Genomic DNA, 17485 nt, shown 5'->3' on the forward strand with positions numbered 1-17485 from the left:
AAAGAATTAATTTAATCGATAGTTGCGATTTATCTGATATGCTTCAAACTCCAGGAATCGTAAATTCGCGAATATAGTCATATAAATTCTTTCCGCGGTAAAATTAGCTTTATCATAACTAGCTGAAATTCCGCAAATTGTGGACGAAATACATGTCTAAGAGTTTGTCACCCGAAATGAATGACTGTACGTTTGCGAAAAGCTTCTCCATCGGTTTGAGGCTCCCAAAATGTGGACAAAATAAATATACACGCAAGAGCCTGCCACCGGAAATGGATGATTCTTATGTTTGTGAAAAGCTTCTCCATCGGTCCGGGGCCAATAATAGTATCTCTACCGTGTATCATCGAGGGAAATGGAGTTCGGGTATGTCGCGTGCTCATAAGAAACCGAACACTCTTCCGAAAGAATTTTTGTCCCCTAGTGTTAATGCATTTGTCGAGCACTGGTATAATTTTATTGAACTAGATAAGAAGTATGTTGAATATTCGTAATTTATTATTTTAGTGTTTGTAATAAATATTTTGTAAACAAAAATTTCTGTTTTCTATAAACCCTCATTAACATATTGTCAAAAATATTAATTATATAACTTTCATGGGGGGCGAATGTAGGGCGGAAATGGGTTGTTATGGAACTGCAGCACCTTCCAGAGCTAACTAGAATCCTTCACGTTTTTAAAAATTATTACACTTGTTTGTTCTTAATCTTCTTTTAAAAAAAATAAACGTGGCAACATTGTTTTCTGTCTTGACAGGCTGGAAAATTTTTACCGCATTTGTAGTCATTCCAACTGTACCGAAAACATTTTGAGTCCAAGAAGTCAATTTGCCCAGAAGGAGTATTCATTTCGTTTTGGCATTTTGCGTCGATTCACTACAAGCGCTGTTTCACTTTTCAAATTGTTGCCACGAAATATTATCGCCTTTTATCATATTTCAAGAAGTTAAATAACGAAGAATCTGCATAAATGTATGTATGTATGTTTCTCGCAATGTGATAAAACAATGGTACCTTTTGAATAACGTAATCCTCCTGTGCATATGGGCTTCTGGAAGCCTAAATTCGAAATTTGGAATTTGTTTTATTATCGATTTCATATTTTGTAAAACTTTAACGAAATTTTGATTAACCAACTCAAGGTTTTGAAAGCGAGCAATGGCAACGTTGTACACAGAAAACGTTTTTATTTGCAGCGCGCGAGACTGTGTAGCTGAAATTCTAAAGATATGCTCATTTAAAAATTATTTTGCGATATTGCTCTTGAACTGAATTTTCGCGAATAACATGATATTTAATAAATAAAGGTAACACACGAAAATGTTAAAAAAGCGCCCCTTTGGACGCAATTTAATCTCTTAAAAATCTGAAACCTTTCAGATTCCTAACTTTTTTTTTATGGCTGTTATTTTATGATGTTTTTATTAAGTTATCGAAAGTACTGTAGTGTCCTTTGCAATTCAATCCAGTAAAATTTGGAGATAACATGATGATGCGAATTGTCTGACCTCATCACCCCCCGCCTCTTGACTACAATCCTAGATTCTCCACTGACTTTCATCCATTTTTATATAAAAAACTGCATTTTTGTTAGATGTGTAAATACAGACCAATCTTAAAAGTAGTATCAGTTCAATTTTAATGAAAATCTTGCAACCTAAATGTCTGCTCTCAAACGAAGGTTTCATTTATCTGCAAAATGAATAGCGGAATTGATTTCCTGAGATTACAAGCAGGAGCAAAATAAACTGAGAAAACGAAGTTTATGCATTTCCTTTAAACACATACCGTACTTGTAACTTTAATAGGTCAATGTGTCAGAAATTTTTTTTTAATAAATTTTTCAGTATGAAAAAGAAGTAAACTGCTTATAACGTGTGTAAATGCGTGTAAGCAGTATTTGCATATTTTCGTATCTAACTCTATTTTTCTGCCACGTTTTAATCTACGAAACTTTATTTCTATTAAATTTCATCTTAATCTTAATGTGGGCATTTCTTGCATACGAGTTATTTTTGTAAGAGCGGCTATTTATTTGATTTTACAAAAATCCATTATTGTTGGCAACTGCATGATTAGTTAAAATATCAAATAATTTTTGAAAATCCACTAAAATTCGGCAGCTGAAGTTAGAAATTCTCTAAAACATTCGTTTGGGTGTTCAATTTCTCAGTTTATGTTTACATAATGGAGTTTACATTAAAATGGCGCAATGAATAGTTTCTTTGAAAAATAGTAGGAAAGTTAAATGTTAACTTTAACAAAAAAATCTTTATCGAATTTTGAAAAATTTTCTTTGGAATATTGTATCACAAATACATACATGAAGAAACTTTTAAGAAAGTCAGGTGAGTAGAAGAAGGTGAAATGTTAATTTCAAGATCTTACCTAAACAAGAGCACAAGGGATCCAGGTATTGAGTTGGCAAAAAAGTAGTTTCGATTTGCAGAAATAAATAGCGTTGTGTTCGTTTTGTTATTCTTCTGTCAACCTTATAATTTTTTTTTTTATTTTTGAGATTTGCTATCTAACACTTTTGGTTGCTACAGGAACGAATTCCATGCACTTTTATTTACAGCTGTTAGTTTACGATCCGTTTTAACATGAGGTTCAAAAATAAACATTTTCGAAATATTTTACTTCTTTATTTTCATAAGGAAGCGGCTGAGGTTCGCAAAGGTATATGTGAAGTTTATGTTGTTGTCTGCTTAAAAGAATACATGTGTCAGAACTTGTTTAAAAAATGTCATTCTGGAGATTTTCACTTGAAAATGATTAATGTTCTGGCCGACCTTCTGAGGTTGGTGATGAAAAATTAAAGCCATTATCGAATCGAATCGAATCGTCATACAATGAGAGATAGCAAAAAGTTTAAATATATGACACACAAAGATTAAAAAATCACGTAAGATGTCTTGCTGTCGCTAAGAGCGCAACTCACTTAACGCAACGAATTAATATTTATTTGCGATATACATTTGAAATGTAATGCAATCGACACTTTTCTTGAAACGAATTATCACTGGCGATGAAAAGATGGATCGTCTACCATAATGTTAATCGAAAATGGAATAACGAATCAGCGCAAATCATATTGAAAGCTTAATTGCATCAAAAAAAGATCATACTGTCAATTTAGTAGGACTACAAAGATGTCGTAGTATATTTTGAGCTGTTTCCAGGCAACTAAGTGATCAACTCAGAGGTTTCTAGCCAACAACTTATGAAGTTGGAGGAAGTAATCAAAGAGGAAAGACCAGAATTGGCAAACTGCATAGGAATAGTATTCCACCACGAGAATGCAAGGTCTTACGCATTTTTAGCACAACGCGTGAAATTATTGGAGCTTCGTTGGTGATGTCCAAACCCCACAGAGCTCCGAGCTTGCATCATCGGATTATCATTTATTACTTAAGTTTATAAAACTTCTTATATGGTTAGTAATAACGATGAACTCAAATCACACTTCGTTGAGTTTTTTGCCGATAAAGAGCAGATCATGAAGTTACCGGAAAGATGCGAAAAGTCATCGAAACAGACTGGGAGATTTTTAACTGATTAAAGTTCATTTTTTATGGAGAAAAAATTGTGTTTTATTTGGCACTAAACCCCGAAATTACTTTCTTGCCAACTCGATAAGTAAAACCGCCTAATAATTACAGCAGTACTAATCAAACGTATTAAATTCCTTACAGGTTTAACGGTACGTTGTTACCACAATTTAACATCAAGTTAATTTCAAATATTTTTCAAGATGATCTTATAAGGTATTTTCTCCCTCCTTTCTGCCTGCCTTCCTGGTGTAACGGTAGCAGACACTCGGGGCGTATTCGAGAGGTCCAGGTTCGAGTCTCGGCGAGGCCATTGCTCATTTTTCATGTCTACTGCTTCAAAATAACCTAATGACTCTACAATCTCAAAATACCATATTATTAAGAACGTAAAATGGTCTCATTTGTAAGACTACCTGCATATTGAAGGAGTTTTCCATGTGAAAAGAAATCTTGGAATTAAGACAAATTCACATATACATGCGTAAATTGTTGAAATTATTTCGCAAGAAGTACTTGCTAAATTGCCTGAATGTCCTATTTTAAGGCATTAAATTACATGTTTTACTTTAAAGCAAAAACTAAGAAGTGTACTATAAACTGAGTCAACACAATTTTTAAACGTTGTCCTGTACATTGAAAACAGACAGATGTGTTTTTAGATGCCCTTTTTAAGAAAGAAATTTGAACATCATATTTGCAACAAAAAAAAATTATTATCACCAAAAATAGTTCTGAACTTGTTGAAATTAATTCCGGAAAAAACCTTAAAAATCTTATTTATGAAAAAAGAGCTAAAAATTCAAGCAAAATAGCCTTTCATTAGGTCTGAGGAAAAAAACTCCCCTCCCCTTTTTTTAGATGATTAATTGAAAAGAGAAGGACATTTTTCGATAAAGAAAATAACAGATAAAAATTGTTTTTCTTTTAGAAAGCTCAAACAAATTCTGTAGCATTCCTATGTCATTTGCAACATTAATTGATTGCTGTACCAGTTATTTAAATTGATTTCCTATTTAAATAGGGATTTTCTTTGATTTGCAGCCTCGGAATTGGCAAGCTTGTTAGACTTACCTATTTAAAATGGAAATAAGGTTGTGGATTATTGTGAAACAACAAAAGAAAAGTAAGAAATAGACCATAAAAAATTAGATAAGGCTGTTGATGTTTTACATCAACAATTATTTTAGACAAATTATAGGTCTTCTTGTATGCGTTGAGCTACTCTTTTATAATTAATAGTATTGAGATTATCTAAGGTACATGCACCTTTTATTCCCAGCCAATCTAGCAAGTTTCAAGGTTAAGGATTTTCTTTTTCCTTTTTTATTTAATGCTGGAATATACTATTTAACGAAACACATCATAGCGTAAGTTGTCCATATTTAGATGTTGTCGGAAGCAGAAGTAAGAAATCGATTTATATTGAATAGCCATATTTTTTTAATCAAACCAATGCTAGGCCATATGCTGAAAATTTAAATACAAATCTGATGTGGACACCACATGATTTTCTTGTATGGCTTATTAAATTCACATTTTTAGACATATTTATACACATTTTTTATACACATTCTTTGAACTGGACAGCTGGTCCACTATAGGTACAGGTGCCTATCAACCTGAATAGTCCAGCAAGTGGAGTTAAGCTTTCAGTTTTCGTCTAACAGTACAATATTACTGTTACGAACCATCAGTGTAAAACAAAACTGTCCACCAAAAATGCAGAAAGGAGAAGAAAACAGCACGGGATTGTAAGGTTTATCCTAAGATTTTAACAGTTGTCTTTAATTAAAGCTACTTTCCTGTCCCTCGTAATTTCAGCTTGCAATTTCGTACCAGAATGTGTTTCTAGAATCGCGTTTAATTCAAACGAGCAAGAGCGGTGCTTAAGTCGAAATTTCACTGACTTCGTTAGAGAGCCAGCGTTTCTGACTAACGAGCGTTCGCTTTTTGGCTGCACTCTCTCTAAGCTATCCCTACTCTTGTCCGTGTCCTTGATAGCTTCGCCAGCTTAGTTCATATTTAGAAGCCAACTACTTCGAAATCTTGACAGCTTCGGCTATATAGTTTTAGTTAAGCATTAGTTAAGTTTAATTTCTTATTACTTTGAGTTCAAGCCCAAGTGGAGGCTTTGCTGTACGCTCTGAGAAGGAGCCATCTGTTAAGTTCTTGTTTTGAGAAAGAGATGATAATTAACCGTTCTTGAGTTTTCGTCTCTGTTCATGAACTAAAGCGCGATTATTCGCTTACTTGTTCACGAGGTTCCTACACTCTTAGCTGTTAGATAAAATGTGGGAACCCCACAGGATAACAATAATGATAGCAAATGATGTAAGAGTGTTTTGTAATTGTTTTTATCCCTAATAGTACATAATTTAATTGCATGTAATCCACATGTAATTGCATGTACATTAACGTTGCTTAGTATCAGCTAAAAGTAAATTTCTTAGTTGTAAAATAAATCCAATGTGTAAACATTAATCTTCAGTTTCACGTTGCCGATCTTCAGTTCGAAATACAGAAGTGAATAATCTTCAGTTTCACGTTGCCGATCTTCAGTTCGAAATACAGAAGTGAATATAAGAGCAAAAACATTTGGTTTTGAAATGCATTGCTTTTCTTTTGAAGACTGATTTAATTTACGTAAATTAATGAATTTGTTCGCCTGATGAAACTGTTTGAAAACACAAGTGCAACAGACGGCACGAGTCATTCTTCAAAAGAGAGCATCTGCTCTAGGTCACGTGATGCGAGATTCGCCAAAATATAAACATTCCATTTTTACAGGTCATGTGACACAACGAACATTAGAGTTGAAACTTCGCGCGAGCTATCTAACTAAAATATCTCTTTCACTTTTATTATTTCTTTTGTGAGTTAATTCATAAATGGTGTTCGTCATACTTAATTGTCTTAATTATGAGCCCCGAGATTCTTTAATGGATAAGAAAAAATATATGTGTTATATGAAACTGGTAAATTGTTAGAAGTAATTCTCTTTTAATTATAATACGCGTTATTACTCTTTCCTATATTTTATTTACAACTGCCTTCAGATTAACCATGACTTGAGATCATCGTGGATATCGTTTTCGGGATAGTCGGGAATCGATTGTAGTTCTTTTTTACTCATGGAACAAACTGAATTGCAGTCCTTAAGGATTATCTATTCAGTTAAGGGGACTCATACACCTTAAAACCCATAAGATGTTTGAATAAATGACTGTTACAAGAATTGGGATAACTTATTTATTTTAAAAGCAATTACTACCAACATTTTACAGCTGACTACATAATATAGCTGCTTTCTGAAATGGTAATCAGAAAGTTTGTGTTGCCACAAATACTTTTATAATTGAATCCGCTTTGTGACAACATTTTTCGTCACGTTTTCAACTTGCGCGCACATTTTAAAACATTCTGTTTCATAATTTAATTCCATATTTAATATATAGCTTTTATAACATTTGGAAACTACTGTGAACCTATAATTCTAAAAATTTCATGTTAAATTTTTATTTTATTTTGAGTTAAGTTTATAAAATGTATTTTATTAACAAAATTTTTAATGTTTTCGTCCATAAAATTTTTCAGTATTAAAATATTCATCAGACTGTTGGTTCAGTTAGAAAATAGTGCCCAAATAAAGAATTCCGTCAAATTTCAAGTATGTACGATTAGCCATTTTTAAAATATCATGCGCGCAAGGGGAAAACATGGCAAAATATTTTGTCACAAAGAGGATTAAATTACAAAACTTTTTGTGGCAACACAAACTTTCTGTTTACTATTTTCCAAAGCAGCTATATTATGCAGTCAGCTGTAAAAAGTTGGAAGTAATTGCTTTTAAAATAAATAAAATATACCAGTTCTTGCAACAGTCACATATCCGAAGATCATGAGGGGTTTAAGGTGTATGAGTCCCCTTAAATCCCATGAATAACTGACTACTAAAATTTCAATGAATAAAACTTTTTTCTGGATTGCTGCAATAAACTGAAGTAGTTTGTTATGTTATTTGGAATATAATTACGAAACTTACTTATGTAATAATATTTGCATTACGATAACTACAGTCTTTTTTTTTCCACTGGTCAACAAACCCTATCCGACGCGATTATCCATCGCATTTAATTAAGCGATGAATTATATGTTAAAATTTAATTTACTAGAATTTTATTCGAGTCGGTTGTGGTAATCTGAGATGATTATTTCGAGTGTTAGTTCCGAGAATTATTTCGATAATAATATCTGCTTTGCATATTATTTCAGTTCTTTCTTCCCCGTGCAGTAGCTAACTTCTGCTAATGATCAGTTTGTCTAACATTTTTCTTCCAACAGCAATTTTTTATAATGAATTTTAATTCCGCGAAGATTGGATTTACGTTCTTTGAGACACTGTAGCAATTTATATTTAAAATACGTGATTACTTTTTCTGTACCAAATTTTTGCATCCATTTCGGCGGCTGTGTTTCCATTGTTTCTCAGCTATTGTCTACGCTGTTGATGAAGAGAAGAAAAAGAAGAAAAGAAAAAGAAAAACCTATAGCCGCTTGACTCAAACGAAGTCTAGTTTAATTCAACACGTATTAAGTTGAAAAATAAGAGTGCACTTTTTTCATTTCCAACCGAAAGTGAGGTATAATGGGGTCGTTTCGTGTATCCGTAACCTTAACGGTTCACGAACTTCGTTCTGTGAGCGAAGAATGTGCCGCAGGGTGTTGATTCTTCTTTAATATCTGCTTTGCGGTTATCTTTGAAGATGCACAACTTTTTTTCTAAGCTGTATTGACAGTAACCAGTTTTATGCACATGTAGTAACGATTTAAGTGTGCAAAAAACTGATTTCTTTTGATAGTTTAAGTGCATAAAATACTAAAAATGGAATGCTAAAAAATTTTAAATGTTCATATATTATCGCAAACGTCTGGTTTATTATGCTCTTTTTATTGCAAGTCGAAGTTACAGCCCATGTTTACAATTCAAACTGCAATGTTACAATTCAAACAAATTCAAAATTTGTATCAAAACTGCATCGAGCTAGGTTACTGGCACCAAGTTGTCGCCGATATTTGGGGCCTTGGGTAGGTATGCCACAATTTTAGGTCGCAGTTAATCTTCTAAAACAGTTGTTACAAAATAGAATATATATATCTATCTATATATATATATAATGATTTTAATGAATTCAGCTAGGATAGTTTATAGGATCTAACAAGACGGATGCAGAACTGTGTATATTGTTTTAAATCACTTAGTTAATCTCTAACAGACCGATTACATTTTAAAGAAAAGTTAAATAGCTTGTGCTTTGACGAATGATAACGTAACGTGGCATAAAAAGCAAAACAGTTTTATTCTGGGCAACGGCAACACACTTCTTTTGAATGCCTGAATTTGTTGATTCAGTTTTAAACATACACATCTTACGCTTTGACGAGTGGCAATACACTGTTTTTAAATCGCTGAGTTTATTAATCAAAATATCATTAAAGTTCGCACCAAAAAGAAAAAAAAAAAAAAAAAGAAAAAAAGAAATAAGTTTAAAATAAATTAGTCAAGTTCATTCCTGAGAACGTAAGTAACATGAACATTTCTAAGAACATAAGTAACATGAACTGAAGTATTGTTGGAGATCCAGATCCAGTCAGATGTTAAAAACTGGGCTCTTAATTTTTAATGAATTTTGAGGTTCAAATATTTGATTAGAGGACTACGTATGTTCAAAATTTGGTACATCTTGTTGCCGCCGTTTCTTTCACAATTCGTGGAACAAATAAACAAAGAAACATACATCGTTATATACATATACGGCATATAGATTCTTCATTATTTAATAATAGAGCTAATTATCCCAACTTTTGAAATTATTAGATTATAATGCATGAGCAGTGGTTTTAATTAAAACCCGGAATACCTGGAAATAAATACCTTTAAAATACGTGGAAAGGAAAGTGGACACAAAAATGTGTTTTGATGGATATAAAATTTAGATGCATTTTATATTATGATGTTTGTCATAGTGGTTAGTTCTTCATTCCCCCCATTCTTGTTTATAATAACATCTAATTAGTGCTTCTACCAGCTGAGAGATTCGTTTTTTTATAAGATGTCTTCAAACTAACGTGAAGTAAGTGAAATACTATTATAATAAAACTCTTGAATTTTGAAGTTCGTTGTCTCCATATACAGTAAACCGTCTACTGCCGACCACCTCTGAAAGTGACCAATATGTCTGAGAACATGAGTAACATGAACATTTCTGAGAGCATAAGTAACATACTAAGTAAATTCAGCATTTCTGAGAACATAAGTAACATACTAAGTAACATCAGCATTTCTGAAAACATAAGTAACATACTAAGTAGCATCATTTCTGAGAACATAAGTAACATACTAAGTAACATCAGCATTTCTGAGAACATAAGTAACATCAGCCTTTCTGAGAACATAAATAACATGAACGTTTCTACGAACATAAGTAATATGAACATTTCTAAGAACATAAGTAACATACTAAGTAACATCAGCATTTCTGAGAACATAAGTAACATAAGCTGAAGTATTGTTGGGATCTATATCCAGTCAAGTATTAAAATTGGGCTCTTTATTTTTAATGAGCATTTCTATTGGATGAGAGTAAAACTAACTTTCCTAATTTTCATATTAAAATAATATTTTAGGTGATAATATGAAAGATTCGAATGATGAGAAACGAGGAATAATTAAAAGTTTCCAAATCTCCAGTCTTTTCTAAAATTGAAAGGATCTGAGTATTCGAATATCCCATTTGTGATTTTGAATGATCCTGTGTTATAGAAACAATTGAAGTTTATGACAATAGGTGATACAATTATCCCATGCTGCACCTAGTTTAGATTTAGAATCGAGCATTTCCTTTCCGTAAGCAGTATTTTAATCGTGTTCAAAATTCGGTGTATCTTGTTGCCGCCATTTCTTTCGTAAACAATATTTTAATGTGGAAACTTTACTAATCGGTCTCTATCAACCAAGATCTCTGTTAATCAAATCAGTTAGGCTAGGTTACTTGAATACGGAAAAGCATCCACGGTCTATCAGCCCGAGGGGAGGAATGCCGTTCGTAGAGGACTCTATAAGGGAAACTAGCTCGTATCCACGTTACACACGGGTAAAAACACGAAATCCAATCATGCAGCCTGTCTGTTCGCCTAGAATCGACCCTGGGTTATATTCCCAGTATTCAGTTGCTTTAAAAGCTCGATAACTGGTGGGGCGAAATATTTGAATAAATGTAACATTAGAAAGGGTACAGCGGAAATGAGTAACTTTCATAAATTTTTCATTCAGTGGTTCATCTTTTGGCCTTTCTTTTAATCAGAGATGGATTTATTAATTACCTTTCGATCGCGCATTGCGTTATAAAATGTAGTTAACATAGTATGTTAAAGACAGAAGCAACACTCTTATCTCACAATGAATTCGTAGATAGCTTTCAGACAAAAAAAGGATGTTGTTTCGGAATGAATGAATAAAATCACTTTTCAAATTTTGCATGATTAAGAAGTCTTTCGCTGCATAGATCCAAAGAATAATAAGAATCGCAGTGATGCTGAGGACTATTTTGAACAAATAACGAAATTTAACTTCTAATGTAGCCAACCGGTTCCTTTACTTATTTTGGGGGAAGTTTTATACTTGTTATTAAAAAATAAAAATATGAGAAATTGACCAGAATATTTAATTTAAAAATCTGCAGTTTTTGATGTCATTTTCTACTTGCCTCTTAATTTAGAATAATTCGAGGAAATAATTTTAAATAAAGTAGAGCAAAAAAAAAAAATTGTGTATAATTTAACAGGCCGTACAATGAAGTTATGTGATACCCACATCAGATTTTCTTATATTTTTGTCAGGAAATATAAAAGTGTTATGTGTATAATTAGTTCAACTGAAGTAATTTAGTTTTATTTAATAGTAAATGTGTTTGGTAAAGTGTGAATAGTAGTACTTGCGCACTTATGTTTAGGATTTCAAATACACAGTTTCGGAAAGCACCCTCGAATAAATAGGCATCTTTCAAATCTCTATTTAGCGAGCTTCCGATTATCTGAGGCGGTTGCGATCCCATTTGCCTCAGATAATCGAGATTACAAAGTATTTCAAAAAAAGAAGAGTGGAAAAGGTGAAATAAATAAGATGTCTAACTCTTAAGCGACAGTTTATAAAAATAAATAAATAAGATGTCTAACTCTTAAGCGACAGTCTATAAAAAGTAGTTCGGCAGGAAAGTGTGACGAATTGTTGAATTTATAAAGAAAAAGTAAGTAAAGAAAAAACGAACATTGTTTTTACCGTTGCTTGAGTGAAAATGTCTTTATTTGCAAGAAACACAAGGAAGTGGAAGCAGATTTTCATCCTTCATACACTGCAAGCGTTAGTTAAGAACTTTTTCTTAAAATTGCCTCTGCTGTAGCACTAATCCCTATTCATACTCATAAATAAATTAAGGAAATTAATTATTGAGTAATTACTAATGTTTAATTCAGTGAAATCTCTTAAATTATAAAATTTGGTAAACCACAACTTACTCTAACTCTAATTTCAAATGACAAATTTCCTTATGTGGTCTCACTCATCTCACTTACCTGACGTTACATCAGAAAGAGACCACAAATTGTATCGTGGCGAGGATTTCAGGATTACATCAGTTGTTGGCATGGCATTGGGCGCCTTATAGGCGATACGTACGATTGTACCCAGTTCCGTCCTAGTTTTGAAAGCGATTTTTCCCATCTTTCTTCCCCCCCCCCCTGCCACCGAAACACTCGAACTTTCGTCTCACTGTGTATTTTAAGTGCCATTATAGCGCAAAGACACTAAACCAAATCTTCTTCAGGAATCGAGCCACCGAGACCAAAGGTATTGCAAATAGCAACTCTAACCACTATATCGAATCAGGCAGAAAATTTCATTTGATTTCGGACTGTATATTACCTCGCAGATTCCATTTAAAATTATATATTTTCCTGGTTTTTCCTTCTATTTTACTGATATCTAAATAATTTTGTGAAAGTTATATGAATGTTCGTCGTACTGAGCGATTGCTTCAAAATTGTATCACCTTATCAAATATAGCTTCATATAATTAACTGCTAGTAATAAGAATGACCTATAGAATAAATTACACCTTTCCTTGACACAGTAAGTCATTACTTTCGAAAATATAATACCTGACAAAAGATAAACGGTTGGTGCTTCTTTGGGAAGCTCAACTAATGTCAGTGTATTCATATATTGCTACAAATTTTGTATTATTATATTACGTAATTATTTCTTTCTGTTGCTACAAATTATATATAAATTGTAATCACTTGTGTGAAGTAACATGAAAAGTCTCACAAGATGGCGAAGCCTCGCCGAAAAAACCGGTTTATAGGGGTAAGCCCATTTAACATTGAGGTAAATCGCTATTTCGGGGACAGAGCACCAAGCTGGCAATGGTTTTCATGATTCTACGAAAAAAACCCACAGGAAAGAAGCCCACAGGAATAATGCTCACAAGTATAAATGCTCACAGGAAAAAAGCTCACACAGAAATATGCTCACATAGAAAAAAGCTCACATGGAAAAATGCTGACTTAGAAATATACTCACACGGAAAAAAGTTCACATAGATATATGCTCACATGGAAATAAGCCCACTGATAAATAAAATACGTAGAAATATCCTTACATTAATTAATGAATAATTAATCAATTTGAACATCGTACGCCTACTTGAATTTTTTAAAGAAAAATTATTTGATCATTTGAAAAAATTATTGGACAAATGCACATATTAACCTTTTCGAGGCGGTATATAAAAGAAGGAAAATTATAGTAAATTTTGCATGTACTGTAATATTTTATACCGCTGCCCCCTGTACGACATTTTTTTTCCTGTAACAGCCAATAGTTTGTGTTTTTATTTACTTTATTTTTGCGTACATTTTATGTGTACCTATAGAAATTGATGTTTGAATGTAGTTATGTAAATTTGGAGCCAAAAAAGTTCTAGAAGACCATAGTTTCCAATCGAAGTGTGGAATCATTATGAAGCAGCCTTCAAACAATCTCCTAAAACAGCAAATTATTACGAAAGCTTTCATAAGGAACTAAATTCATTATTTAATTGTAGCCATCCCAGTAAAGTCATGCTAGGAAGGCGGAAGAAATACCTTATATATTACCCCCTTTTAAAGGGCGACTGGGATTTTTAGGGGACGCAGTCGCCAAATCCTGGGTGTGAAGAATCATCATCCACCACCTTTTTAGTTCGGCCGCCACTGTAGAAACATTATGTATTTTGGAAACAGGAGATGGGAGAAATGAGCAGATCCTTCGCCAGAAATCGAACCACGGACCTCTGGAATACGCGCCCAGTGTGCAGACCATCACACCACGAAGGCATGCTAAGAAGGCGGGAGAAATACCTTATAAGTTTATGTGAAATATATATTTATGATTTATATATAACAAGATATTTTACGTAATTTAAATAAAATAATTATTTCTATTTGCTTATTCTTCTAAATGTTTATATTACAAAATTTGTAACTTATACTTACTATAATTTTATTTTTTTAACAATTAAAATTGTAATAATTTTTTGCTGTATATTCTGTTTCATTTTTCTTCCTTCCTCCTCTCTTTTTTCCTAATTCAAAGCGGCCCATTTGTTAATCTTATATAGCAACTAAATATACACATAAGTTATACAGTTTTTGATATACAGTGGTGGCCAAAATTGTGGACTCTTGGAAATTTTTATGTTTTTGAACTTTGTATGCTTATAGAAAACATTACGTTTCACAAAATGCAAACTTGTATATATCATTTTAAAGAGAATTTATTACTAAATTCAATACAAAACACAAAATTCAATTATTTGCAATACAAAAAAATTTAAACGATAATAGTTATCGATATACATTAGCTAGTGATGATTGCAGTGAGTTATCAGTACTTAGTAGGGTACCCTTTATTTTTGATTACAGCTTCACATCGACGTTTCATTGAGCTGACAAGAGTTTTAAGCTTTTCTTTCGTTATTACATGATGCCAGGAAGCAATTATAGCCTCAATTAGTTCCCTTTTATTTGATGGGCGCCTCATTCGGACAAGAGGTTTCAAACGGTGCCACAAATTTTCGATAGAATTGAGGTCAGGACTATTTCCTGACCATGACAACGATTTAATGCTCTTTGTACGAAACCACTCTTTCGATATATTGGCCGTGTGGCAAGGAGCAGAATCCTGCTGAAAAATAAACGAAGCATTGTTGGGAAAGAGATCTCTGATGGAAGGCAGAAGTTTTGGTTCTAGAATAGTGTCAATGTATTTTCTGGCATTCAGTGTCCCATCGATGACATGAAGGCGACCAATACCATCTGCTGACATGCATGACCAAATCATAACACTAACTGGGTTCTTCACAGTTGCTTGAATGCAGTCAGGATGTAGCTCTTCTCCTATTCTACGTCTTACATATTTTCGCCCATCACTACCGAATAACGATATCTTAGTTTCATCACTCCATATAACTTGTGACCACTGATCATCCGTCCAATTAATGTGTTCCTTTGCCCGCTGTAGTCTTTTTTTCGTTGCTGAAAATTAAACTAAGGCTTTTTTCGTGGAATTCTACCTCTCAGTTCAACATCTGTTAATCTTCTCCTGATTGTTCTTGAACTGACAGAAACACCAGCATCATTCAGATCACTTCTGATGGCCGCTGATGACATTTTTCTATCTTGGAGACATAGTCTTTTTATTCTTCTGTCATCAACAGATGTGGTGCACCTTTTTCGGCCATTTCCTTCTTTGTTTTTTTATTGAATTTGTCTCCTGATATCGTAAGCAAAACTTTCGGACTCCAGATGTAGTACTCCACTTTCTCGTAACACAATAATATTACATCTCTTTGTAAGTGTCCAATCTACTCTTTTATTTGATCTCATTGCTTCTTGACTAAATATTAAAAATTTTTACAAAAATTCCTACTTGTAATTGCAGTGTATAAGAAACAGGCCCTCCTTCTACAGAACAAAGCAAAATAATGAATTGTTTCAACTGTAAACATGATGTCAGCTTCTACTGGCAGTTACTAACATTTGATTGGTTCTCAGAACAGGAACAGTGATTGGCCAGGAACGCTAGACATTACAAACCACTTCATAACTGTGTTTTTTATTTATATTAAAGTACATATAACTTTTTTGTATTGTAAATAATTGAATTTTGTGTTTGTATTGAATTCAGTAATAAATTCTCTTTAAAATGATGTATACAAGTTTGAATTTTGCAAAACGTAACATTTTCTATAAGCATACAAAGTTCAAAAATATAAAAATTTCCAAAAGTGGCCACAATTTTGGCCACCACTGTATATATATATATATATATTTCATACATGTTTTGGTAATTGAAAGAATTTTTCTTTGAAAAATTCAAGTAGGTGTACGATGTTCAAATCGATTAATTATTGACTGATTAATGTCAGGATATTTCTACGTATTTTATTTATAATTGATCTTATTTCCATGTCAGCATATATCTATGTGAGCTTTTTTTCGTGTGAGCATATTTCTAAGTTAGCATTTTTCCATGTGAGCTTTTTTCTACGAGGGCATATTTCTGTGTGAGCTTTTTTGCTGAGATCATTTATACCTGTGAGCATTGTTCTGTGAGCATTTTTCATGATGTGGGCTTTTTTCCTGTGGGAATTTTTCCGGTCACCGGTTTTCATGATTAATGTTTGTTCCCAAATGGGGCGAGAAATCACCAAACGTTGTTTAACTTGGCTACCATTTCACGTTTATTTTGGTCCGATTTCTGTGTAGCTGCAAATGATCCGATCCCTATCCAACTGCGACTGTATCTGGCCTTATCTAACTAACTGCAACATTCAGCAATATCGAGAAATAGAAGGTAATTTAAATTTCTCGAAGGACAGAAGAAAACTATACAGGGTAATTCTAAATTGCTTTTACAAATTAAGAGGGGTAGTAGTACTCATCTAGATGAACAATAATTACCATAGAACATAGAGTCGCATTCCACTTTCAGAGGCAGAAAAGAGAAATATTAGATTTCCAACCTGAACTTACAACAATATTGGGAAAGCAAATGAACGAGATCAAAAGTTGCGCAATCAGTTTAGTGAAAAACTCACAGAGAGTGCACAAAACGGTTAAAATCGAAAACTTGGCGTTCGAATGTTAATTCGAGCCCAGATTTTAATGGCAAACACTCAAATGCACATCTTTGGTGCGCAAGGTCTCAACCTTTCAAACGATTGCAACAAGTTAATTATCTAATCAAGGGCTGAATATTGTCAACTAACTCCAACTTCAGCTGTATGCCAAGATTAAAATGAAAAGTTCATTCTGTGTTCCGGTTGTCAGAACTTGGTATCCCATAGAAGGGCGCTTCAAGTAGAATGAGCGCAGAACAGTAAGTTGAAGAGAACACGATAGAAGATGGTGAAGGGGAAAAAACTGCTACCTTGATAGTATCAAACCTATCTTGAAATGAAGATAGGTGATAATATTCAGCAAGTTAATTATCTAATAAGATAATTAACTTGCTGCAATCGGTTGCGAGGTTGAGACCTTGTGACACTAGTGATGTGCATTTGAATGTTTGCCATCAACGTCTGAGCTAGAATTAACACTCCGAATGCCAAGTTTTCGCTTTTATCCGTTTTGTGCACTCTTTGTGAGTTTTTCACTAAACTGATTGCGCAACTTTTGGTCTCGTTCATTCGCTCTGCCAGCACTGTTCTATGTTCAGGCTGGAATTCTAGTATTCCTCTTTTCTGTGTCTTAGAATGGAATGCGACCCTATGTTCTATGGTAATTATTGCTCATCTGGATGAACAGTATCACCTCTCTTAATTTGTAAAAAC

The sequence above is a fragment of the Stegodyphus dumicola genome, chromosome 1 (assembly GCF_044657685.1).
Source record: "Stegodyphus dumicola isolate Sdum_Otavi_A_Nest chromosome 1, ASM4465768v1".
NCBI classification, from domain to species: domain Eukaryota; kingdom Metazoa; phylum Arthropoda; class Arachnida; order Araneae; family Eresidae; genus Stegodyphus; species Stegodyphus dumicola.